At 44.8% G+C, this 24412-nt stretch overlaps 1 long non-coding RNA gene across 2 annotated transcripts; it reads left to right on the top strand.

Moving 5' to 3' along the window:
- Positions 1–12539: 12539 nt before the first annotated feature.
- On the top strand, positions 12540–22992 carry LOC139805797 (uncharacterized). Of its 2 annotated transcripts, XR_011729996.1 has the most exons (5): positions 12540–12730; positions 13377–13934; positions 17120–18348; positions 19855–21521; positions 22388–22992. It is a non-coding gene; the product is annotated as an uncharacterized lncRNA (long non-coding RNA). The 2 variants fall into 2 exon arrangements; XR_011729995.1 differs by having other exon boundaries at positions 17120–21521.
- Positions 22993–24412: the final 1420 nt, after the last annotated feature.

Genomic DNA, 24412 nt, shown 5'->3' with positions numbered 1-24412 from the left:
ACTGCCTTGGGATGGAGAGGAGCACAGAGGCACCAGCCTGCCCCAAGTCTGGGCTAAGCACTTTTTCTAGGATACCATTAAACAAGGCCCCAAAGATTCAGATTTGTGCACTTTTTGTTCCTTTTGCAGGAAAATCACATGAAAAAATGCAATGGAAACCTGGCTGGCACTGCATGATTAGGGAATTGTTGTATTTGTGTGAGATATTTTGTTTTAACCAAGGTGCTGTCAAGTTATTTAGTATTAGGAAGAAGCACGATAATAATAGTAGTATTATTGCTGTTATTTAGTAAGAAATAATAAAAAAGACATGTTTAGACTGTCAGTCAAGTGCTGGAGAGTCCAAAGATGCAAGATTTGTGATTCCCATTTAAACTGAGGGTGGGAATGAGGAGAATAAGGATCCATCCATCCTTCCCCCAAAAATCCACCTGGATTTTTACAGGAACAGCTTTTACCCTGTGGTTTCAAGCACTGGAAAACCACAATAATAATTAGATTAAATAAAAAAAAAAACCAAAAACCACCAAAAACCCAAACCCCACCATGTTTTCTTGTGATAAGTGATGGGGCTGGAGAGCAAACAAAGCCAAGAACAGAAGGAAAATAAACAAGCAGCACAGCCTGGATATCAAGAAGGAAATCAGACATTAAAGCAGCTGCTTTGCAGCTCTCTCCTGGTGGCTTTGAGTCCTACACCTGCTCTGAAAAACCCAGACACAACTTGGAGAACATACCTGTGCTTTGCATTTAGGAGAGCTGATCCAACAGTGAAAAAAAAAAAATTAAAAAAAAATGCCTGACTTGGGAGTGCTGGCAGGGGCTGCTCTGCTGGGGAGGGAAATGTTTGCCCAGTCTGTGCCTGAGCACTGCCAGGAGATGCTGGGGCATCACTTGGGGGGTACTGGGGATACTGGGGGTACTGGGGAGCAGATGATTGGCACTACTGAGCAAGACTTCATCTTGCATCAACTTCATCTCTGGGGCCCAGAGCATCCAGGGGATGCTGGAGGATTCCCTTGCTGCTGGAAAAGCAGCTGACATCCTCCCAGCAGGCACTGCTGAGTTCTCAGGTGACCAAGCTGGCCTTGAATTTTGTCCAGGATGCCACAAACCCAGATATATTATTGTGTTGTTATGTTTTTGCTTTTGTTTTTTTTTTTTTTTTTTTTTTCAAAGCACTGAGCAGTACCCAAACAAGTGCAAATCAAGACTTTTGCAAAATGCTGCCTCACACCAACTTTCTGGGCTGAAAACCAAGGCTGCTGACATGTTTAGTCCCAACTTACCAGGCTCAGCAATGCCTTCAACCCCTCACCCCTGCCTCCTGCCAAGGGCTCTGGTCAGATCCTGCCACAGAAAAATGCCAAAACATGGACCAAGGAGATTTCCAACCACAACTGCTCTGGCCTTGCACAGCCCAAGGGGGAGGAGGAGAAGCCCATCCAGATTCCTGCATTCATCTAAATCCATCCTTTCACTGCTCTAAAGAGTTTGCTTAAGGCAGAGCCTTCTCTGGGGTCCGGGATCTCTTTCTTGCATTTTATGAGGTTTTTTTCCTAATTATGGAATCTCTTTCAATCGAGACCTCCTTTGATCATGGCTGGCCCCAGAGAGAAATTGTCTTGTCTGGATCGACAGAAAAAAAAGGAAGAGATGATAAGCAGAAGTGACCTGCCCAGGATGACTAAGAAAATATGGGGCAAGGCAAAGATTTCCACAGCTTTAGAGAAACCCCAGGACAAACCTTCCTCCCAGCTTGGGAGCAGTCACCACATCCTTCCAGGTAAACCACATTTCTAATGGGAACTCGAGCTGAGTGATCTCCTGGCACTTTTTCCAGTTATTTTTGCTCCCCTGCTAGAGGTGGGATGGGAACAGAGCATTTCTGGAGCAACCCAAGCATCCAAAGGGAACTTTGGAGCCAGGACAACTCACTGGTGAGGGGGAAACCATCCCCTGCTCCAATTCAGCTGACAGATCACAAAGGGCTTCCTATAAAACCTGCCTCAATGAGATTTCCTCAGAAAAATCCTATTTTCAGTGCCACTCTGATTATTTGCCCTCTGTTGTCTTCCATAAAGGATGCTGTGAAGTTAATGATCCAGCCATGGAATTTTAAATAGCTGCTTCATGAGTAACAACATGTGCTCCAGATCAGCTCCAGCCTCTATTTACATATTTCCCATGATAAGTCAACATATGGTTCTTGTTTGTAATGTGGAGTTGCTCTCTTCATATTATTGCCATATTTTTTTTTCCCCTTTTCACAATTACAGGGGAAAAAAAACCCCAAACCTTCTTCTTATAATTATTGTTAGAAAAAAGCAGTGTACAGAAAAAAAAAATAAAAAAAAATAGAAGCTATTAGAGTAACTAGAAGCCTGCTAATTGCTTTATTTTGATTCCCCACTTGATCCTGAGCTGGTTGGAGTTGTGCAGGGAGTCAGGGCTGAACCCATGGGTGCTCTTTCCCCATCACCCCATGGGCTGGGGTTTCCCAACCCTCCCTGACAGCTTGGCAATGGCACCCGTTGGGAAATTTGCACTAATGATGAATTTTTTTCCCTTTTGAAATTGCAGTTCGAAGTACATCCAGAATTTGTACAATGGTGGGGTTTTTCCTCCCCTCTTCCCCTTCTATTTCCCTCCACCAGCTACTGGCTGGATATAAACTTCCTACCTGCTCTTAGGCAGGGCTGGGAGAGCAGGAACTGGAGTTTTCCAACTCCTATCTTGTTTTCCCCATGCTCTGCTCCTCCAAATCCCCTCTAAGGATTCAGGTCCTAAGGCTTCAGCTATTTCCTCTGGGAGATTATTCCACATGGAAATGGGCTCTAACCATGAAGAATTTTTTTTCCTTCAACCCAGTCACAAAGATTATTTCCTTTATTTAATCTTATTACTCCCACTTGAACCAGGCTAAATAACTCCCATCCTCCCTGGGTATTTACACCCCTCTCATACTTGCAGACAGCTACAGAATCCCACCCTTAGTCATCATTTTGCCAAGCTAAACATGTGTAACTCTTTTAATCCTTCCCCATAAATCACTCCAGCCCCTTTCATCAGTTTTATTGCTCTTCTCTGAATCCTGTCCAATCTGCTGACATTGTTCTGCTCTTTAGGTGCTGGGAGGGTAAATATTCCAGGTGAAATTTCACCAGTGGCAGGTGACAAGGTTCATGAACACCACCTTCCCCTCTGATCACCTGTGGGGAGGACTGAGGATTGATGCCACAGCCTCTACTGATAGGAAGAAAGACCCAGTGGTGTCACTTGGGCTACTGAACAAGGGATCCCAGGATCAACCCCCCATAAACCTCAATCACAACCTATCTGAGAAGGTTTGGTGCATCCCTGGGGGGGTCACACGTGTGACATGACCACTGGTGGCTGATCCTGTAGATGGGGCTGGATTTTGCCCAGCAACAATTTGACACTCCAGAAAAGCCAGGAAGTTTGAACTTTCCTTTTGAAAACCCTCCTAAAACCCACTTGAAGTCAAGTCTGGGGGGTGCAGGTGTGTGCAGCATCAGCCCCATCCCATCCCCTGCCAAATCCTGGACATCTCCCCCCATTCTGCTGCCACGGAGCTGTTGCCAAGTGCAAATCTGCAACCCTGTTATGGCTTGCAGCAGGAAATAAGCAGCACTGCCAGCAAACCATGCTGCCAGCTCCCTGCACCATCTCACAGCCTCTCAGGAGATGCCACCCTACCTGCTTTAGGGCCCTTTTGCCCCTCTGACAGGACCCACAGCCAAAACCCTTCACAGCACAGAGCCCCAGGGCTGGCTGCTGTAAAGCTGCCCACAGAGTTAATTCTCTTTGGTCCCCAAATGATGCCACCATTGATAACAAACAGTCCAAGGTAATAAATACCTCGGGGAGATCAAAAGGTCCTTGAATAGCCTTACTAGAGTAAAATAAAATAAAATAAAATAAAATAAAAAATCAGGGAAGTGCAATTTGCTTCTGTTCATCACTTTTCTTCTCTTTGCAGAAGGTGATGGCCACCGTGGAACTTTTCCATTTCAAAGCTCCCCATCTCATTGTAGGGAGAAGCATCCTGAGCTTTGTGCTCTCCTTGGGTTTCTCCGGCGCTTGTCCCGTTACAGCCTCCTGCCAAAGGAAAGGGATTCCTCCCTTTTCCTGCTGCCAGCCTTTTCCCTTTGAAAGCCTGAGCTGATTGCTGCTTAATTAGTGCTGTCAGGAGCTGGTCACTAAGGGCTGGGAGTCTCGGGAGGAGCTGGGCCATTCACTCCTGCTTGGGGCTGGCACATCCCAGGGATGCGGATGCAGGACGGGCTCAGCTGCTGCTGCCAGCAGCTCCTGGGGACTCTCCTAATGGCCCTCAACCCATGAAACACCTCTCAGAAGCCTTGCAAATAAATCCAGAGCACTTTGTGAAAAGCAGAGAGATGGGTAAGTAAGTTCTGAAAGAGCTTTTCCTTTCAGAGCCCAGGTATCCCCAGGTGCTTCACACAGCTCTGGTTCTGCTGTTGTGATTCTGCAGTCACTCGCCCAAATCCTGCTCAGCCAGGCAAAAAACACCCTCAGACTCTGCAGAGCACATGTCACCTACTTGCAAAGGAACCTGTGAAATGTTTAACTCTCCCTAGTATTTGTATTTATTGCAAAAGCACCTAAAAAGGGTGCTGGGCCAGGTGATGCACACAAAACGTGGTCCCCAAAGCAGAGCAAGAGATGAGACCATGAAATGGCAGCAGTGTCACCCCCAGCCCTGCACTCAATCCCCCCTAAACTACAATAAAAGCAATTCCAGCAGTCAGCACTGCACACCTGCCACAAGCAGACAAGTGGTTGTGCTGAAAATTCCTCCCTCTTTTTCTTTACTTTTTTTTTTTTTTTGGTTTTTCTCAGGCAGTATTTTATCTTGAAAGTATTGGCAGCAAATAAAGATGGAAAGTTTCTGCCCAGCCTGCACTGCAGTCAGCAGCTCTCCATCTCCCACAGTGCAGATTTCTCTCTGATTGCTGGCCCTACAAACATGCATCTTTCCCTTTTGTCTGTTGGTTTGAATCCACACAAAATACAGGATAAATTTCCTCTGAAGAAAGTGGGAAAGCAGTATGGCAACAAGCCTAAGTAGGGATTGAGTTACTTTCTGTAATTCATATTTTCTCTAATGAGAGCTTTGCAAGCAAGATCCTCCTCTGGTGGCTCTTCAAGTCAGACAGGTCTAACAACAAGAGAGCAGACAGGTAGAGGTAATCTAGAGATGGCTTTGAACCAGCTCCCAGGATACAAGTACTCCTGAACTTTAAAGGTATTTAGATCCAAATCTGGGGCTGTGCTTTGTGGTTGACCATTTAGCCCGTTCCCCCACCACATTATGTATATTTTTTACTTTTTTTTTTTTTTTTTTTTTTTTTTCCATCAATGACCCAGATGGAAACAGGAGATGTTAACAACTTGGGACAATTGTTGGCATCTCAGGTTTTTGACTTGCATTTGTAAAATGAGAAGACTTCCACAAATGTGTCTAACATACCACTTGCAACATTTTCCTGAATATATGACTCCATTTTGCAGCTCAAAACAGTTAGAAAATAAAAATATAAATTTAGGAATACAGTAGGAATACCTGTGGTGGTTGCAATCCCTTGTGTGATTCCTGTGCCAGAGCACTTCATCAGATCCTTTTTTGTGTGCTAGGATCAGCACAGCAACTTCCTAGTGCTCCAGACATGCTCCAGTCCAAGGCTGGGGATAAGAAAATGATCCTGGACATTAGGTTTGCACCTTCCAGGGAAAATCAGCATTTCAATGAATTTATCAAGTGGTTTTCAGGCTGAGAGGGAAGGTAAAGATACAAAGTTCAGCCCAAAGCAGGTCCAATAAGCTGAAGATCCTTAATGAGAGTTATTCTTTTCATCTTTTAATGGTATTTCAAATTTATTACCCTATGAACTGATAGCAGAGATCCTGGGCAGGTTCTGCCCACCTGGTCATGTTGTGGCTTTCTGCTCCTTGGTTAAACTAAACCTGGAATTGTCCTGCCCTGAACCTGTCTGTGAATTAAACCAATTAATTCCCATTAATTCTTCAGGGCTGCAATGTGGAAATTTTCCTTTTGGGAGCATGGGGGGCATTTGGAGTCGTTCACTGCAGTGACTGTGGGAAGGGAGTTGGGATTTGGAGGGGAAAAAGACAGCCAAGGAGTCAAGGTGACATCCCTAAACCTGATAATCCCTAAACCTAAACCTGATAATCAGCCCTGAGTGTCCCCCAGGGTTTTGTGGCATCACTCCTGATGCTCTCCCAGAGGTTCTGAGATGCAGGAGTGGACAATGGCTTCTATCAAATCTTTTACATCTTTTATCTCCACAATTATATTTTCAACAGGCTTTAAAAATTCAAGACCTTTCATTAGTTTTCTGTCTCAGTGAGAGAAGCACCCATGACACCACAAGTTAAATTTGACCCCTGAGCTAGATTTGGTGGCTCTCACAACCTGGAAAGCCCAGGCTGTGCTAACAGGGGGAGAAAAAAAAAAAAAAAAAAAAGTCTTGGGAGAAGAACTTTTCCTTCTTTTGAAGTCAGAATGGATTTGCAAGGGTCTTATGTGACGAGGGGACAGTTTTAAGTAGAGGGGATATGTGTATAATTTTAACCATGTAAATAGTCCTTTTGCAGCCTGGGAATCTTCAGAGTTTTGAAGGCTTTAAGAAGTTGGCACTGCATACTTGTTAAAATCAGTTTAACCACTTGCCAAGAGGTTTAAAGAAAGAAGACACCTATTTTGCATGAATAGTAATATTACTCTGATGAATTTAGTTATACTAATGGGAGAGCTTAAAGAATATGCTCCTGCCCACGATGGGTTTTTTTTTTTTTTAAGGCAAATAATAAGGTTCTGGAGGGTGTAACCTAAAATAGACATTTCATAAAAGATTCATCCTTGAACAAAAATGTCATGAAAGCATGAAATGAAATATAGACGACAATCAGAATTCCTCTTGAAGTGCTTTGTAGTAATTATTTTTAAAAATCCTCACAAAAGGCTCTCTTTTCAATTGCAGAATAGCAAGTGAGGTCTGGACGGTTCAAGGCCAAATAATTTCTGCAATGGAAAAAAAAAACCAAACCAGCTTCAGCTCTTCAGCTCTGATGGAAGGTATTGAAATGGGCACGGGCTTCAATTATTGAATTATTGCTTCCTTTTCCCCAGCTTCTGTGGGACATGGACTGCCCCCAGCTAAAAACCCTGCTCTGCAAAAGGATGACCAGCATCATCTGCAGCTCTGATGCTCCTGGTTCCATCATGACACTGACTTATCCTTCAGAAAAGGATCAAGGGGTTGGGGGCACCAATTACAGGGCTGGAGACCCCCCCTGTGCTGCTCCCCAGCAGGTGATCCCTGCTCCTGGGTGACTTAGAACAGACAAGGTTGGGAGGGTTGGAACCTTTTTTCTCTCTGGCCTCTCCATAACATCTCCTTGCACGTTCCTGGAGGGCCAGGGGCTGCTCCACTTCCAGTCCTTGGGAAAGGAACCATGAAAGCAGCATCTCCATAACTCTGGAGAGGGGTCTAATGTAGAAAATCAGCTCCCCACCAGCCTTTCCTCAGCATCCTTTCCCCCCTTCTCTTCTTGTTTATGCTTTTTGCCCTTTTGGCAATTCTAATTTTGCACTGAAAATCCTCCTGCTCCTTCTTAAACCTCGGGCTGACCCACGTTTAAGACTCCAGTGTTTGAAGCAGGACCTATTCCCCACCAGAAGATTTTAATTTTAAGCTAACTGCTGTGCTTTGTTTCCAAATGCTTTATTTAAAATTGCTTCAATGTGCAGCTTTCCGAAAAATTATTTTCCCTTTTCTGAGGCTTTTCTGGCTTTGGATTTTTCCCCCTCCTGATTTTTTAAGAGGTTTCTTTCTCCTTTCCCAAGGAAACCAAACCCCCCCCTGAACCACATCTCCTGCAATCTGCCTCCGGGCTTTCCCGCAGCAGCATCACCTCCCTGTGCCTCAGTTTCCAGAGGTGTAAAAACCCAGGGAACATCATTTCCCTGCCTCAAAGAAGTACACTGAAACTTAATTAAACTGACTGCTGCCTACAAAGGGATCCCATATCCTCAGGTGGACAATCTGCATGGCAAACACACTTCCAAGGGAGCCCTACGAGCGTTTCAGGATGAAGCTCCAGCAGCAGGAGATCACAGGGACTTGGCCACGCTCCTCCTCCAGCACCAGCACTGCCTGAGCATCTGTTTCCCCTGAGGGACTCGTTCAGAGCCTTTGGAAGGGAGCTGGGTGCCAGGTCTCACTCCTGGGATGCTCTTTGGGAAGGGCCACGGGACTGAGGAGCTGTGGAAGTGCCTGCAGGAAGAGGAGTCGGGGCTGGGATGCTGCTGGAGGGCATCAACAGCTCCAGCCCCAACCATCAGGTCTTCCCTTCATCCAAAACCCCTTCAAAGACTTCAGAAAGGACCAAAATGTTGTTTTCCTGTGATGTGACAGCAAGAGGAGAAGCACTTGGGATCCTGGAGGAGCTGAGCCTGGTTTAAGGCAGGACCTGGAGAGGGACCCCAGCAGCTACTGGGGAGGAAGAGGTGACCTAAGCTGCTACTGCTGGACCTGAGGCACCAGGTAACTCTTCCCAGGGGAAGGTAACTGTTAATATGAATGAACACAACCCAAAAGGCAAAAAAAGCAAAAAAAAAAAAAGTATGTTTTCTGAGAGACATCAACACACTTGCCACTCTCTCTCAGCAAAACTGCTGCCTAGGTGACAAACACCAGCCCATGCCCCTCTGCATGTGCTTGGAGATGAATATTTCATTACTCTGGCACTTATGACAAAAATAATTATTGATTACTTTATGCCCTCAATGGCATTTTCTTTTTTTTTTTTTTTTTTTTTTTTTTTTTTTGAAGCATGTGAATAGATTAAACCTTATTCCCAGCAAAAAGGAAAAGCTATGGATCATTTGGAGCTGGAGCAAACAGACATGATGTTACTCACTGTTATGCATTTATCTAAGTCAGTACTATCTGGATGGCTGAAATAACCTTAACAAGTATTTTTCCTCAGTGGTTGCCAGAAGCACTGCTCTGCATTCTTCAGTCAGAAGCAAACACTGTATTTCTAGTTTTAAAACTGTTTAGGAAGCTAAATCAACCCCAGGTGACAGGAGGTGCCTGCAGTAAACCCAGTCCTTCAGCTGGATCCATGGCAAGGGTGCTTGGGATGGAAGATGCAAAACACCATCATTATTTATTTACTGCACATGGCTCCCTTGCTGGCTTTTTAGGAGAAGCAGCAACCAGGGTTTTCCCACATTCTTTGGACACTGATGTTTTCTTTCTTAATTTCTCCTGTAATTTGAGCAAAATCTGGGCCCAGCCATATGGAAGAGCTTGGGAAACCCCTGTGTCTCTGAGCCCTGGTGCTGAGGAAGATGCTCTAGACCTCCCCTCACCACCAGTCCCACATCCAGCCAGGCTTTTCAAAAGCTCTGGCTTTAAACTAATCTCAGTTTCTCCTGCCTGGCTCTGTTTGGGAAGGTGTTTCAGGACCTTACTTCTCTGGAGGCTCCAAACCCCTTCTACATTTGCCTACATTTGCAAAGTGACTTTGTGCATTTCCCCTCCTGATTCCTGGAGATTTTCATGGCAAAGGCAGCCAGAGCTCTCTGAATCCATCCTAACCTCTCCTGATTTTCCCCCTTCCTGCTCTTTCAAAGTGCATTTTCCCCCATTTGTCCCCAGTTCCCCTCTTCCCTTCAGGACAGAGATCTGGTGATGCTTTTGCTCATTTGCAGCCAAAACTCAGCTCCGAATACAAGATGAGTCCCACTGGAAAGTTAAAGCTAGGAAGAAGCTCTTGAAGTAATCTACAAAGTAAAATACAAACTTCAAACAGTCACCACGGGGATAAAATGTTCAAGTGACAGTTTAAGCTGTCAAACATTAACAAATGGTGCTGTTCATTACCTTCCATTGGCTGCCTCCTGCACATCACCCATCACACTAATGACTTTTCTGTTATTAACCAGGGCTTTCATGGTCATTAACTTGAGTTCAGCTGGTCACAGATGACTTTATTAGGCATGGCTTTGTTAATCAGCATTTTAATTGCCCAAGCTGTCCTCAGTGCCCCCCCTCCTGAACACAAGGTATTTTATAGTTGCAGGAATGTTTTCCTTTCCATTGGGCAGCTCTGTGCCATCCCGTGGGGCACTTTGCCACCAAAGGAAACCAAATAAAATAGTTCAGGGTAAGGGTTTACACACTTCTGGGCTGCTCTGAAGTCTGAGCCACATCTGATCAGTGACTCAGCAGAAGTGAGACCACAAACCCCACATTCTGCTCAAGGTTTTAATACAAAGTTTAGTGGAAAAAGGAGGGGAGATGGGGCTCAGTCAACAGATTGGATCAGGCTCGTGGTCACCAAGTCCAGCAGCAAGTCAACAATGGAGAGCAAACCTGTCTGCTTCAAAAAAACTACAGAAAAAAAGCTTTTTACAAGCAATCACACAGCAAGTGGCTGTGCCAACCCTGCAAGGAGGTCACACCAGGACCAAACCCCACGTTGGCATTGCTAAAACAAACTGTCCTGGTGCAAATTCCCCCTCCTTACACCACTTCACCCCAAGAAGTGTCCAAGATGAGCACCTCAACCCTTTTGTCTGGCTCAGATAGAAGTGGTTCTTTTTTTGAGGGAAAACATGGATTAAAACAACAACTGAAGTGAGAGGTGAGCAAGTCAAGCACTTGGTCATCAGCACTGGAGCTGGGCTGGGTCTCAAGCATCATCTCATGGTGCTGCCATCATTAACAGAGCACAAATATTCTGATTTTGCAGTTCCTGGGTGGGAGAGGTTCCCTCCCCATCACCCAACCACTCAAACACCCACCCTTATGGACAGAGTTTTCCAGGCAAATAGGAGATCTCATCAGAAAGTCACTCTCTAGCACTCTCCTCTGCAGAGGAAATGGTCCAACTTGATTTGGTTATCAAAAAGATACAAAACAAAGAAAAAAAACCACCCCCAAACCGCGGATTTCAATACACCAACCAACCAAAACATCCCCCAAACAGGGGGAAAAAAAATAGTTTAGAAAGTTGATATTTTTTCCTACTATACCGTGACCTCCACGGAATATGATTTCTGTGAAACTTCAAAATTTTGAAGTGTAAGAAAAAGTGGATAAATATCCACCAAACTGGATTCCACACCGAGCAGGGCACGGACAAATTCATTTCTGCATGAACTGAGTTAAAGCACATTCACCTCCTCAGGGCATGGAAACACGAGGTTACCACGCTGCAGCTGACACAAGCCCTGATATAATCCTCAGCTCTCAAAAAAAAAAAAAATAAAAAAAAAATACAAACCCCCAAAAAAACCCAAAATAAAAAAAAAAAACCCTCCTCCCAACAGCTACAGCACAACCCGGGTCAACAGATCTTTCCACAGGAAGTTTTCATGGATATACTACAGGACCACATCCTGAGATCTCCCCTTCAATCCCAGCTGGATCACTTCTGCCTTTTATAGAGACTCTTCCTGATAACTTTTATTGCCCAGTTTAAGGATGTAATACAGCATGTGAGAAATACTTGTGCTTGCTCTGCACACAGGAATGGTTTTAACTTGCAGCTTCTACTTAGTAATGAGTGTCAGAGTATGTGTTAATAAAAAATTAAATCACTGTAGTGGGGTGTCAGGATACATAATTTTGGGACCTAATGCTGTTCAAGTTTTCATGTCATGTGGACTGTAATATACAGTAGCAATGAGCAGAGATTCCCTTTCCCTTTGGATTGTGCAGATGTTTTGTGCTCCCAGAGAACATTCTAAAGAGAGACAGACTCCCCGAGTGTGTATCTATTATAACATTATTAGCCACACTCCTAATTAATCCTTAGGAATTCCTGGCATTTTTCATTTAGTTCTTAGCAAAGGAAAGGGGGGAAAAAGGGTGTCTTAACAACTATTTGAGTCGTAGAGTTCATAAATGAGCCCATCACCCTATACCAGAACTGCTATAATTTTATCGGAATGAAAACCATTCTCTTTGATCTCCTCCAGTTCTTAAATCCAGCAGTTGTGTATTCAAACATCAATGGAAATGTGGTTTCAAGCTTCCTCTTTCATTATCTTTCTCAAAGATAAAAAAGAGCAAAAGAAAAAAAAAAAAAAGAAAAAAAAAGAAAAAAAAAAGTTCTGAGCTTCGGAGATGAGGCAATATTTTTACAGTAATTTCTTTATCTGATTTCATCCTGTTTACAGAAGCTGCTGTTTGGAAGATTCTCTTCCCCCCCTCCCCCTCCTCCATTTTCAAGATGGCTTTTCTTTAAATAAACGTATATTAAAAAATAGAACAGACAACAGAGTCAGCTTCCTGCTCTTTCTTTATTGTAAGGGAGATAAGGCTGCTAAATGCTCTGCTATCTGCCTGGGGTTCAGTGTGTGACCTACATGGATCAAGATGGAAATTTAATCATTAAACTTTACTACTTTATCTTCAGCAAAGGGGAGGAGGAAAGAGTACCCAAACAAACTACTTATGTTCTGGCCTGATAGAATTAGAGTTGGACACAATAATTAACTCTCTGACACATTCCTGCCAGGCTGCAGATGGCATCAATGGCTCTGAAATGTCCCCCCAGCTCTTCCAGAACAAGCAAATACTCTACAGAGGATCCTGGTTGGCAAAATGCTTTTCAGCCCTTTTTAGCTGATTCATCCAGACCACAGGTGAGTTTTGTGGTTCCTATACCACTGATAGACAGATTTAGGAGCAAACTCAAAACAATTCATGTCCTTGATCTCCCAAACCCACACGTTTTAATCCCTTCCGTCCAAGGCCCTCAACTCCATCTCCCTGCTTGCTTCTTTACAGCTCTTGAAATACATCCTCATCCCTCACACCCAGATAACATGACCCTTTTTGCTTACTGTTACACACTCAGTGTCCCTGAACAAACAACAAGAAATACTCCTTTAGGTGGTTCCAAGGCTGCTCCTCCTCCTCCCTCCCAAGCCCATTGCAAGTAGATGCTAAAAATCTTGAATTAATTTGCTACAATGCAAACTTCAAAAGGGCTGGCACTTAACTTGCAGTGGGTTGGGAAAAGACACATCCTTCTGCATGCAGCTCTTGTGCAAAACAACACAAAACAAAAGGCAATGCACCCCAAAAAATCCAAGCAAACCCAAAGTCCACCTGGGTTCACCATAGGCCTCCTGGGTTTGGAAGAGTCCAGATCAAACTGTGGACCCTGGCAGTGGTGTTGTTGGTTTTGTTGTGGCTTTCTTTTTTTTTTTTTTTTTTTGCATGAAAGCCACATGACATGCAGCAAGTTTAATGAAGTTTGTTCTTAGCATTATTTCAAACCTCCAGGGCTGCTGTCACCCACGTGGATCAAACCAGGAGGATTTATTTGCATCAACTCCCACTGGAAACAGAAAGCAGCAGCCACGAGGAGCAACATCCAGAAGAGCAACAAACTCCCTGCACCTCCAACACCAAAAAAGATGAGGATTACTTCAAAAGCACAACTCCCTCTCCACCTCAGAGCACCAAAGTTCATTAAAGGAGAGAACAAATTTAAGATCTTACCTTCCAGAAATCCCTGCAGAGCTGCCACAGCAGCCATCTCGGGTGCCAGAGTCCCAGGGCAGCCCCAGCAGCACTTTGCACCCTCCCTGCCCAGCTGGGAGCATTTTCCTTCATTAACAAACCCACATACAGCTGAGAGCAGCATTTCTGCCCCCTCCTCCTCCTCCTGAGGTGTTAGCATAAAACCCCAGCTGCCCCCAGTTGGGAAAGCTTGATTAGTATGAAAAGGTTTGTAGGAAAACTGGTTTTGCCTCTGTTTTTTCTGCTGCTGTGCTTGGAGCAAGGTGGGAAGAGGAGTTGTCCTGGTGCTACTCTGCTGGGTGGTTCTTCCATTTTCTGGTAAGCAGCCTGGATGAAAACTGAGCTTGATTTTTTTATTTTTTTTTTCACTTCCCAGAAGCTTTTTCCTCCCCTCTTTAACATCCCCCCCACGTTCCTCACCTCCCTCTGACCACATCCCAAAAATCTGACTGGGACATCCAGTGCCAGCTTAATCCTAGAGCCCATTCCTGGCTAAAAGTGCTGAAAGGAAGTAGACACAGTGCTTGCTCCTCATCAGGGGAGAGGAATTCCATCCTAGAATGCCACAAATACTGTCAGAGCCAGAAACTGAGCTGCTTCCAGGAGATGCTCTTTGGTAGAGGGGAGATGATGCAGTGGTGGCCATCGTGCAGCTCTTTAATTACATTAAATTCCATTGTTTTGGGCTCCCTGCATCCCCTGGTGTCAGCTCATTGTCTTCTTAGCTTTAGAATCCTATGGACAACCCCCACAGATTGGCAGCTTAGTGCTAAGGTATCAATTAACTGGTGATGAGGAGCCAGATTTAGGTATTAGAAATAAATAAATACAAGAGAGGTGATAACTCTGTGAATAACCCCATCAGTCCCAGGTCTTTCTGAAAAAACTGTGGGAAGAAGAGATTTAAGAAGAGATTTTCTAAGGTATCAATTAACTACTGATAAGAAGCCAGATTTTGGTATTAAAATAAATAAATAAAAGAGAGGGGATAACTCTGTGATTAACCCCATCAGTCCCAGGTCTTTCTAAAAGAACTGTGGGAAGAAAAGATTTAAGGAGGTGACCTGGATCAAGGTAGGCTGTAAGATGTCTTTAACTGAGGGCTGGGAAGTTAAGGCAATGCCCAAGTGAACCTTCAGGATGAAGTTTTGGAGTCACCTATGGAATAGCTAACGTGTTTCCCTTTTAAATTTTACTACATGGCTTCTTAAAAAGGAGGCATTTGGCAAGGGAGAGCCAAAAGAAGGGAGATTTTTCCAGCCTTGAGGAAAAAAAAATCAGAAATCCTTCTGTGCTGCCACATGATCCACGTTGCTTGTCACACTGATAAATTGGGGGACGTTGCAAGAAATAAAATAGAAAACAATTAAATGGCACATGGCTCCCGGAGGGGGTAACTTTACTTTGCAGAACTTGCATCAACATTTTCTTTGGCTCCAATCCAGGCTGCTCAGCACCCCTTTGAGTCACTTAAATAAACCCAACCTTGAAAGCAAAACTCTGCCAGAACTTCCGAGTCTCCCCCAGCTTCACGTTCACACCAGGGGAATGGTAAATCCCACACATGAGGTGGTTGCAAAGGGCCACAAATCTTCTCCCAGGATCTCTGCACAAACATGAAAAAAATTCCTGGCAGTCATCACATGGTTTTTAAGCTTTTTGATAAAGATTCAACACATCCCCATCCAACCTCATGCCCAGCTTTCTGGGCAGGGTGGGGATGGAGGGATAAAGCTCAGCTTCACCTTGAATTTTTTAGTTTCAAGGAGCTGGGCAGATGAGGGGTTTTGCTCCAGAAGAAGGTGGAGGGGGTTCTGATGTTGGGTCTGGATGTGGCCCCTTTGCCTGAGGGATGAGCTGGGGCTCAGCAGTGACAGAAATCCTGGTGCATATTAAACCACAGCCAGTTTGCTCCAGCAGATAGTGAGGATCTGTCTGGTTTATGGCAAAGTTTGCAAGTTCTAGAGCAAACTTTTTGTTCTGTAAAGCTCAGAGCAAGCTGCTGGCTCACACTAATAACAATATTTTGGGCCCTGTTATTATTTTATTTAGAGGTTTGGTTTTTTTTTACAATTAACCTCAGCCCTCAATGTTTGTTTCTTTTGATGAGGTTATTTTCATATGGTGCAGGTTGAAAGGGGGCTTTGACAGCTCCATATATGTATTATAATCATATTTGAGCCATTTTTGTTCTTCATCTGTTTAATGTCGTCTGCACTCCCAAAGTTGTTAAGCTCCTTCAGGGCAAAACTGTCTAATGGGAACTGACTTTCCTGATTTACTGTCTCTCTCTGCAGCTATGGGAGAGAGGCACTGCTGGGTCAGAGCTCTCCCATCCTTATTACTCTGTTACTGTTACTTTTACAACTGAATGTTACCCTCCTGATCCCCATTAGCTGCTGTCAGATGCTGCATGTGTCCACAAATAGCTGGTTAGATGGGAATGGGAATTTGGCCCCAAATGAAAATCCAGACTTGGGTTTTTCCAGCACTTGGGAAGAACTCTGAGGCCACAGGCAAAAAGATCTGAACTAATAATTGATTGGGATGAGGGTGAGATTGTATGGAGGCAAAGCCTTCCTTGCTGATGGGCTCAGCCCTCATCCTGGGACACAGAGACAAACTCCACTCTCACACCACTGCTGCTCCAACCCTAAGTTTTTAGGTCTGGATCCATTTCCCACATCTGTGATCAAGCTGTGAATGTTGAGTTAGCTCCAGCCTCCTGCAGGAGATGTGAGGAGGGGGGTTTGAAGGGGAGGTTGCATCATGTGCTCTGCTTTAGACATCTCTGCTTGACAATTAATAAACAAATGTCAAAAATCTGTCCTCAAAAGTGCCTGTGCCCTGATGTCACGAGTGATGGACAAGAGGCTGGAGTGATGGGATGGAGCTGTCTGGCAACAGATGGGTCTCCTCTTGCTGTTCTGCTTCATAAAGCCATTCAGAAACTTGCTTCATCCTGAAGCTGCTTGGGGTAAAAGAGTTCTGGAGTGGGAGGGATGAAAGTTTAATTTTCTGCCTGACCTGTGTGGCAGATCTGCCTTCATCCCCTCCAGCAGGGTGAGCTCCTTCCTCATCACCTCCTCATTCCCCTCCTTCCTCATCACCCCCTCATCCCCCTCCTTCCTTTGCTTGTTGTATTTTCAAACCATGCCACCAGAAGTCCTCTCTTAGGTCCTTCTCCTCTGCCTTGCTGTTCCCTGAGCACATGAAGTCATTTAATAACCTGGAGTAGTAATTGTAGCAATTACTCTAACACAGAGGTAAACGCAGGTTCCAACACCCTCCCAGAGAGGCTCTGAGTGAATTTGCTTAATGCTTTTAATTACAGTTGTTAATATGACAGATTGACAAGACTTTTGACAGCTTCTGTTTTGGCTGGGATGTTCTGGTACTCAGTAAATGCTCCACAGCAGCAGCAGCCTGCACAGGAGACTGAGTCACAACCATATCCCAGGGCATTCTATCAAATTCAAACTATTTTCTTCTTCTCTTTTCAGTGGGGAGTTTTTACTCCTTCACCTCCCAGTGTGAACGTGGATGTCTGAGCAGCAATGGGAAAGGAAATGCAGGGAAACCACACAACGATTTACTGGGGCTTTAGGAAAATATTATCATTCTTCATGTTTGTCAGCATGTGACAATTTTCTTTGAACCAGGGATAGTTTAAATTCCTTCTCGCTTTGAAGACTTAATTTTCTCCCATAAAGATTATGGAGAGTGTCCTGGATAATTTGGGGACTTAGGCACACTGTTTGCTGAGCTCAGGCATGTTTTGCACCTTGTATATTTTCCTTGCCACCTGCCAGCTAGTGTCCACATTTTCCTGAAATCTGGAAAATCCTGAGCAAAGTTTTTTGCTCTGGTTTGTACCTTGTGCTGGACATCCCCAACCTGAGCACCCAGCAGGCACAGCTCAGTACCACTTGATAAATAACATTTCCAGGCATGGTAGAAGTCCCAACCTTGCCCACTGGTGACACTTTGCAGACACATAAATCCACAACCAGGAGTCTCCTGGTGGTGATGCAGAACCCCCCAAGCTCAGTGAGTGAAGATGGGTAGGGAAGTAAGGTGGGAACCTCAAAAAATGTCCCAGTTCCTCAGGATTTCTGCCACTCTCTGGTCTGGCCAGTGCAGAACAGTCAAGAAATGTTTGGAGATGACAAAAAAAAAAAAAATCACCATGACCCTGGGGACTGGTACTAAGTAGAAGATGGAGCTGCAGGAAGCAGAGTAAAACATCTGGGTCATTGGTTAGGAGGGGAGCACCATGGGAAGAATGAAAAGATGAAACCTGAGGCAGCCAAAACAGAGCCTATAGATACAGCAGGCATTGTAGGGTATTTTTGAATGACTACTGTGCCTATGGTTGTGTCTGCAGATGGTTAAATAGAGGGAGATTTTTGTCTTTATTCACACACATTCCCTTGCCCTGAGTTAACTTCCTTGGGCAGAAGAGTGCCCAGAAATAAATTGTCATAACCACTGAGCTGAACTGCCAAGGGGTGGTGAAGCTCCTGGCTCCAATGTCTTCTCCACTCAAGACCAGTCTCCTGCTTTGAAGTGATGCTTTTGCCAAGCACAAGTTGTACCTCAGACAGACACCACTTATTGGACTTGATACGGATGGAACCTAACAGCCCATGAAATAAAGATCAGCAGGAAAAAAAAAAAAAAAAGTTATTGAATGGGTTCTTCTGGCTTCAAGTCTATGAATCTGCAAAAGGTTGGTGACTCGTAGCCACTGTCATGGTGTTTTTCATGGTATCCTTTGATAAAGGGATTAGGAAGGACCAATATTAGTTCAAAAAAGCTGCTAAAAAGTCCCTGACATTTGGTCATTACCAACCCTGAGTCTCTATTGATCGGTGCCTGCTCCAGAGCTGCTTCATCCCATGCAGGGAGGGACCAGGGGCAGCTGCAAGGAGGTGGGGGATCAATATGGGACCAGGGGGCTGCTGCTGGGCTCTGCTCTCTGCTGCTTGTGATGGGAGCCTAACACTTGCTGTAGGTGTTTTAATAATCCAGGCCCAGTTGGTTGTTTCTGTTTGGGTTTTGTTTTTTCAGCAGATTATTCTGCCAGGCCCTTTTGGCAGCATTTTCCTTTCTCAAACCAGGAATCACCATTTTGCTGCTCCCAAAGAAGTTACCAGAAGCAAACCCTCTGCAAAGAGCAGTGGTCCTGAAGCATGAATATTTCATGGGACTGGTCTGGGGGAGATTACTTATGGTTGAGTTTCCGTGGCCAATAATTAGATTTTTGTGACTATCAGCAATTCTTTGGTAATCTAAAATTCACTTGAAAAGAAAAAGGAGCAAAGTGAGGCTGTATGAGTACAACCAAGGTCTTGTGCTCCTACAATCCTGTGATAAAAGTGTATTGGTTCATGAGTATACTTTGAAATATTTAAGAGAGCATCAGCAGGAACTACATACCCATGTATATGTATAAAACTAACATTTTGTGAAGGGTGTGGGAAGGAGAACGTTTGGGAATCAGCACATTTCTTACCAACTGTATTAAGGGCACCCAAGGGTGAATTTTTTATTTATTTGTCTTTTTCTTTAGAAACACCCCCTGTAGTGCTTTGGGTTTTTGGACAAGAAAACTAACAATGAGCTTTACAAACACACAAATCACAAAACCTCTCTCAAAGCAAAGTGGACACAGAGTCCACCCTGCTCTGCCAGCCCCTTCCCACAGACATGGTTTGGGTCCCAGAGAGCTCAGATTTCTCCTCAAAAGACTCAAACCTGCCTGGACCTGGTGGCTGGGACAGTTGGAGGCTTTTCCTGCTGCTTCCAGGAGCCATCCCACTGTGCCTCCCCCATCACCCGCCCCCAGCCAAGAGTATTTATGTCTGGATTTTCAAGGCAAGAATTCCTGTTGAATGGGAAAAATCATCTTTGTGTGCACATCTGTCAGAAACATCTCTGGGCTTGAGTGGTGCTGAAAGCTTGGACGAAATATTTGAACTATGTTTAGTGCAGTTTTACCAGGAACATAACAATTGTGATAAAGCTCTTCCTTGGAGACATTTCTCAGCTCCCTCCTTGCTTCCCAGACAGAATAATGAACAAGCCAGGAGCACAGGGAACTGCACTGGCATCCTGAGAAAGTGCTCTCCCTTGCTATAGGGGGATAGCTTCTCTCAGTCTCTCCTATTTGGATTATTCTACTTTCAGAAATCATCGAATTATCCTTTTTTTTTTTTTTTTTTTTTTTTTAAAGGAACTGGAATCAAAAAATCCATCAGAAAACAAGGAGGAAAAGATCTGCAGGATTTGTCCTGGGGGTTAGGACACTCAACTTGCAGCTTTTTCTCTTTCTCACTCATGTACCAATGGTGCCAGTGGAGCTACTCCTGGTGGCCACTGCTGAGAAGTGTCAGGAGAAGTCAGTCTGGCTTCTGCCTTGCTTCAGCACCAAGCCAAGCCCAAGCTACTCCTTTTTCCCCTCTCCCAGTGTATTTCACCTTCTCATTAACTGATCAATGGCCTGGCCTGATCTCAGCCAGGTGTCTCCTCTCCTTGTACCATAATTGGGATGGGAAGCCCTGCCTGGGCACCACAAGTTTGCAGAAGGTACCTTGAGATCTTCCAGACCTTTGGTGCATTTGCTCATTTCCCTCTCAGCTCTCTTCCTCTTGCTTTTCAAATGGAGGTGCACAGGAAAGCAGAGTGGTTTCTGATCTCTCCTCCACCTAAAAAATTAGAACATCAAAACCAGTTTTACCAGCAATAAACGAAGCTACTTTGAAAAGGGAGGCAAAGGGATCTATCTGGAGTCAGTAAGACATTGTTAGGATCTCTTTGATCGGGAGCCTTAAATGAAAATTATCAAATGGTGCTTTAAAACATACACCCTTTTGTTTGATTAGCCTGCTGCAGATAACCTTTATTAAACCTGATCTAAAATTACAGCCATGCACTGGTGGTTCTTTGATGCCTTGGCTGTTTCATTTCCTGTTTATACTATGATACACGTTGCACTAGGAGATAAAGCACTTCTGAAGGATATTAAGACATGAAAGTCCCTTGGCTATTTGCTGGCACTGTTTTGATGTTTTCTTGCTCTCTAGAAATTAGCATATCCTTTTCAAAGCCTGCCTCTGATGAGAGTAATCCTTTGCCATGATGTATTTGCTAAAAGTCATAAATGATAGTATATTGTGTAAAGAAATGACACATAAAAGGGACGATGCTAGATTATTGATAATGAGGCAACTTGTGCAACTCTGCTTTTGGCTTTTATAAACCACATTTTTGACACCCTAAATACATTGAGCTTATATTAATGAGGATTTAATACTTCTGAGATTTTTAGAAACTTGCTCAGAACAACTTTTCAAAAGAAAGGGTTTTGGGGGAAGTTGAATGTTTTTGCTAATTTTGATAAGATGTTCTGTTCAGCACGTTTTGCTGCCTTCCTAACGAGGAATGATGGAAAGGTTTTTAGCACAGCTTTGCCAGAATTAAACCTTGTTGGGATATTTATTTTTTATTTATTTGGATAGCGTCTGTTGCCATAGGAATGAGGTGGCTTAATTATAGGAATTTGCAACAAAATCCCACCTTTCAGAAAAAAAAAAAAAAAAAAAAAGGAAAAGAACTTTGACACAGATAAAAGCAAAACAGGAGGAGCTGATATCTGTAGGTCTAAGTAAGGATTGCTCCATGGAAGCTTTGAAGTGACAGTGATTTACATCACCAAAAGATCTGTCTCCTCTTGTCACTAACAAATGACCTGAGCATTTTCACAGAAGAGAAAGCCCTGACTGGATGACCTAGAAAATAAAGACCAAGGTGTTGGGATGATAGAGGGATGAGGAAGAGCAACAACAGCTCGGAGATCTTCACCAGCCTCTTTTCCAAGGCACTTTCCAGGACTTTTCCAAGGTGACACATTCTAAATCAGACTATGAAATTCCTGTAACTCTATGAAAATCATCAGAACCTTTACAGAGCTTTCCTTGCCCAAATCCTCTCCCATCACACTCAGAAGCATGAGGAGATTTGGACTCTGCTGGGGGTGATGTGGGTCAGGAATGGTGGCAGTGCTGGTTCCACTCTGTGCAGTGATTTCCCTGGGGTGTGGTGAAGATTTACACTTTGCTTTACATAAAGAGCTTTTTGTAGACAGGCTCAGAGACCTGAAGTTTGTGTTTTTCAACATACCTGAGGCTGTGTGTAAACACACCTGAGGATGAGGTTTTTTGGGTGCCTAAATTAACCAGGTGATTTTGCAGTGACTCAGGATACCTGAACTCACCCCTCTAAAAACCCAGGCCCTTATCTGTAGCCTTTAAGTGGAGCTGAGACCTCACCTTAGATATCCCAAGCTGATAATCCTGCCCTGGGGAGCCAAATATCTCATCTGATATCCCCTGAAATCAATGGAGCAATTGCCTGTGGATGGCTGCTCCAAGGAGCCCTGAGGGGTAGAAAGGTCCCAGCCAACCTTACAGCACAGATGTCACCAGTACCTTCCCAGTAAGCACCAGAACAGACCATTTAGAGTGGTGACCATGCTCATCAGGCTCTAATCATCTCCCTGCATCCCACCAGCTTGGGGCAGGGACCAGATTTTGGTTGGATCAGGTAAAAACTGCAGCTGGCCATGAAGGGAAGGGAGGAAGGAGCAATGGGAAAGGCACAACCAGGTTGTTCCTCCAGTGATGAAAGGCACTGCAGTGAGGCAAGGAGAGGGCCAAGATGACTGCAAGTTAAGCATGAATTAAGCAAACATCTCTCCTTCCTTCCAGGCTTCCAGTGGAACTGCCTTCTCCTACAATTTGCAGGACTGAAAATGCACGGAATGACAAAATTACATTTTTTAATGGCTGAAAAAAAGAAAAAAAAATCACAAGCAGTTGACAATTCAAGAGAAAAAGAGTTTTTAAAAATTGATGTGTGGGTTGTTTTTTTTTTTTCTGTATCCTTATCAGAAAGACTTTCAACTTCTCCCTTGGAACGCAGAGACATGAAGAAGGTGCTGGAAAAAGGATTTCTGCAGAGGCACCTGCTGTTATTACTGCAAGCAGTGGCAGGGAGCAAAGCCACTTAGGATTAGTCCCCTAAGAAATGGTGATTATCAAGACTACTTTCTGCAGGACCTTTGCTCATCAGCCTACGTGCCACCCTGTAACAGGATTTGCCTGACTCCAGACAGCTACTTGGAGAATCTGTCCCATTCCAGAGCTTTACCAGATGTCATCCAGGATTCGTGGCAATGAGCATGACTCACAAGATCAGCTCACGCCTCTGTAAGGTTTTCTGCAAATTTGGGGTGGTTTAACTAAAAGTAACACATGCAAGGCTCACCCTGAGCTCGTATTCCAACCAAAATAAAAAGGAGTGAAGGAAGGCAGTGAGCAGAAAGCACGTGATGCCCTCAAAGCCAAGGGACCGAGGTTCTTTTGGAGGTCCTTGACAGAATCCTGAATTGTCCCCTGAACCATCCACAGGGCCCGAGCCAGAGGAACCCAGCACTGCTCTGGAATCCATCCCTGCCCATCCCAGCCATCCCCAAAGCATCCGTGAGGGAGGTTGGACACTCCCTGCTGTAACGGAGCCTTCCAAGAGCCTCCCAGCCCCGCCAGCAGGAGAGAGGCAGCCAAGTCCTCTGTCCTGCCAGGATGTCACAGGACTGGTGAGTCAGGGGAGGATCACAAAGTGTTGCTCTCATACTGGAGCCTCAGAACAGCCAGGGTCAAGGTGAAAGCACCTGTGGATGAGGCAGTGCCTGACTCTGTAGCCTTGCAACAGCTCTGCTGGGATGCTCGAGCTCAAAGGTCTCTGAGCTCGCTTCATCCCTGCTTGGTTTTGGATGGGGTTTGGGTTCCAGGTTCTGTTATGTTTGTTTCCAGCCTGCCAGCCAAGCAGGAGCTCCAGAAACAGCAACAAAAGGTCCAGAAACAAGACCACACCAGGTAACACAGCCTCTGAAGTCATGGCTTTGGGGCTCGTGCGACTGCCACAGGGATGGGTGGTCTGTAGGACAGTGCTGCCTGGACTCTGATGCCCAGGCAGGGAACAGATTCCCTCCTCTCTGTGCTGAGCCAGCTGCAAAGCCAGTGGGTGACAGCAAATGGTGCTGTGGTGAGGAGCAGCTTTGCAGCACAAAGGCTGTGAGCTGGGATGCTGCAGAGCAACGTGTTCACAGCATCCATCCAGGGCAACAGGGACCCCTCTGAAACCCATAGTCCTAATGGAGATAAACTCTGTGCTGGCTGGGCAAGGAGGACACCTTGGTGCACCCCAAGATGCTGGTTTGGTGGGGTGAGGAGGAGGATGCAGCTGATGGTCTCCTCTTGGCCTGCCAGGGGTTAAGCTGCCTGCTCACTACAGAAAATTCCACCTTCCACCAGTGGCCTCAGAGCCTCTGGGGTTTTTTTGCTCTCCAGCATCCCTGTAGCTGCCTTCCCAAGCTGCTGCTTTCACCCCAAACCCATGTGGGGTGTCCCCTGCCCAGCTGCACTTCTTCATAGCATAATTCCCTCATCTCATCAGCAAATCCATCTGATCTCCCCATCCTACTGCTTTCCTACTTCAGGGAAATTCCCCTTCTCTTTTCCAACATCCAAGCAACACATCCAAGTGCTGCCATGTGTTTCCATCCACCCTGCCAGCCAGGCAGGAGCTCCAGAACCAGCAAAAAATCTCACCAGTATCTTCTCAACTGAATATCTCAAAGATAAGGAATATTCATCGTTTGAAAATTAGTATCTTATTATACTTGGAGAAGAGGAGCTCTGTTGTGCTGCATTTTATGTTTATTATTGGCTTAT

The sequence above is a fragment of the Heliangelus exortis genome, chromosome 20 (genome assembly GCF_036169615.1).
Source record: "Heliangelus exortis chromosome 20, bHelExo1.hap1, whole genome shotgun sequence".
NCBI lineage: Eukaryota > Metazoa > Chordata > Aves > Apodiformes > Trochilidae > Heliangelus > Heliangelus exortis.
The sequence above is the reverse complement of the archived record's forward strand: the minus strand, read 5'-3'. Positions and strand labels throughout refer to the sequence as shown.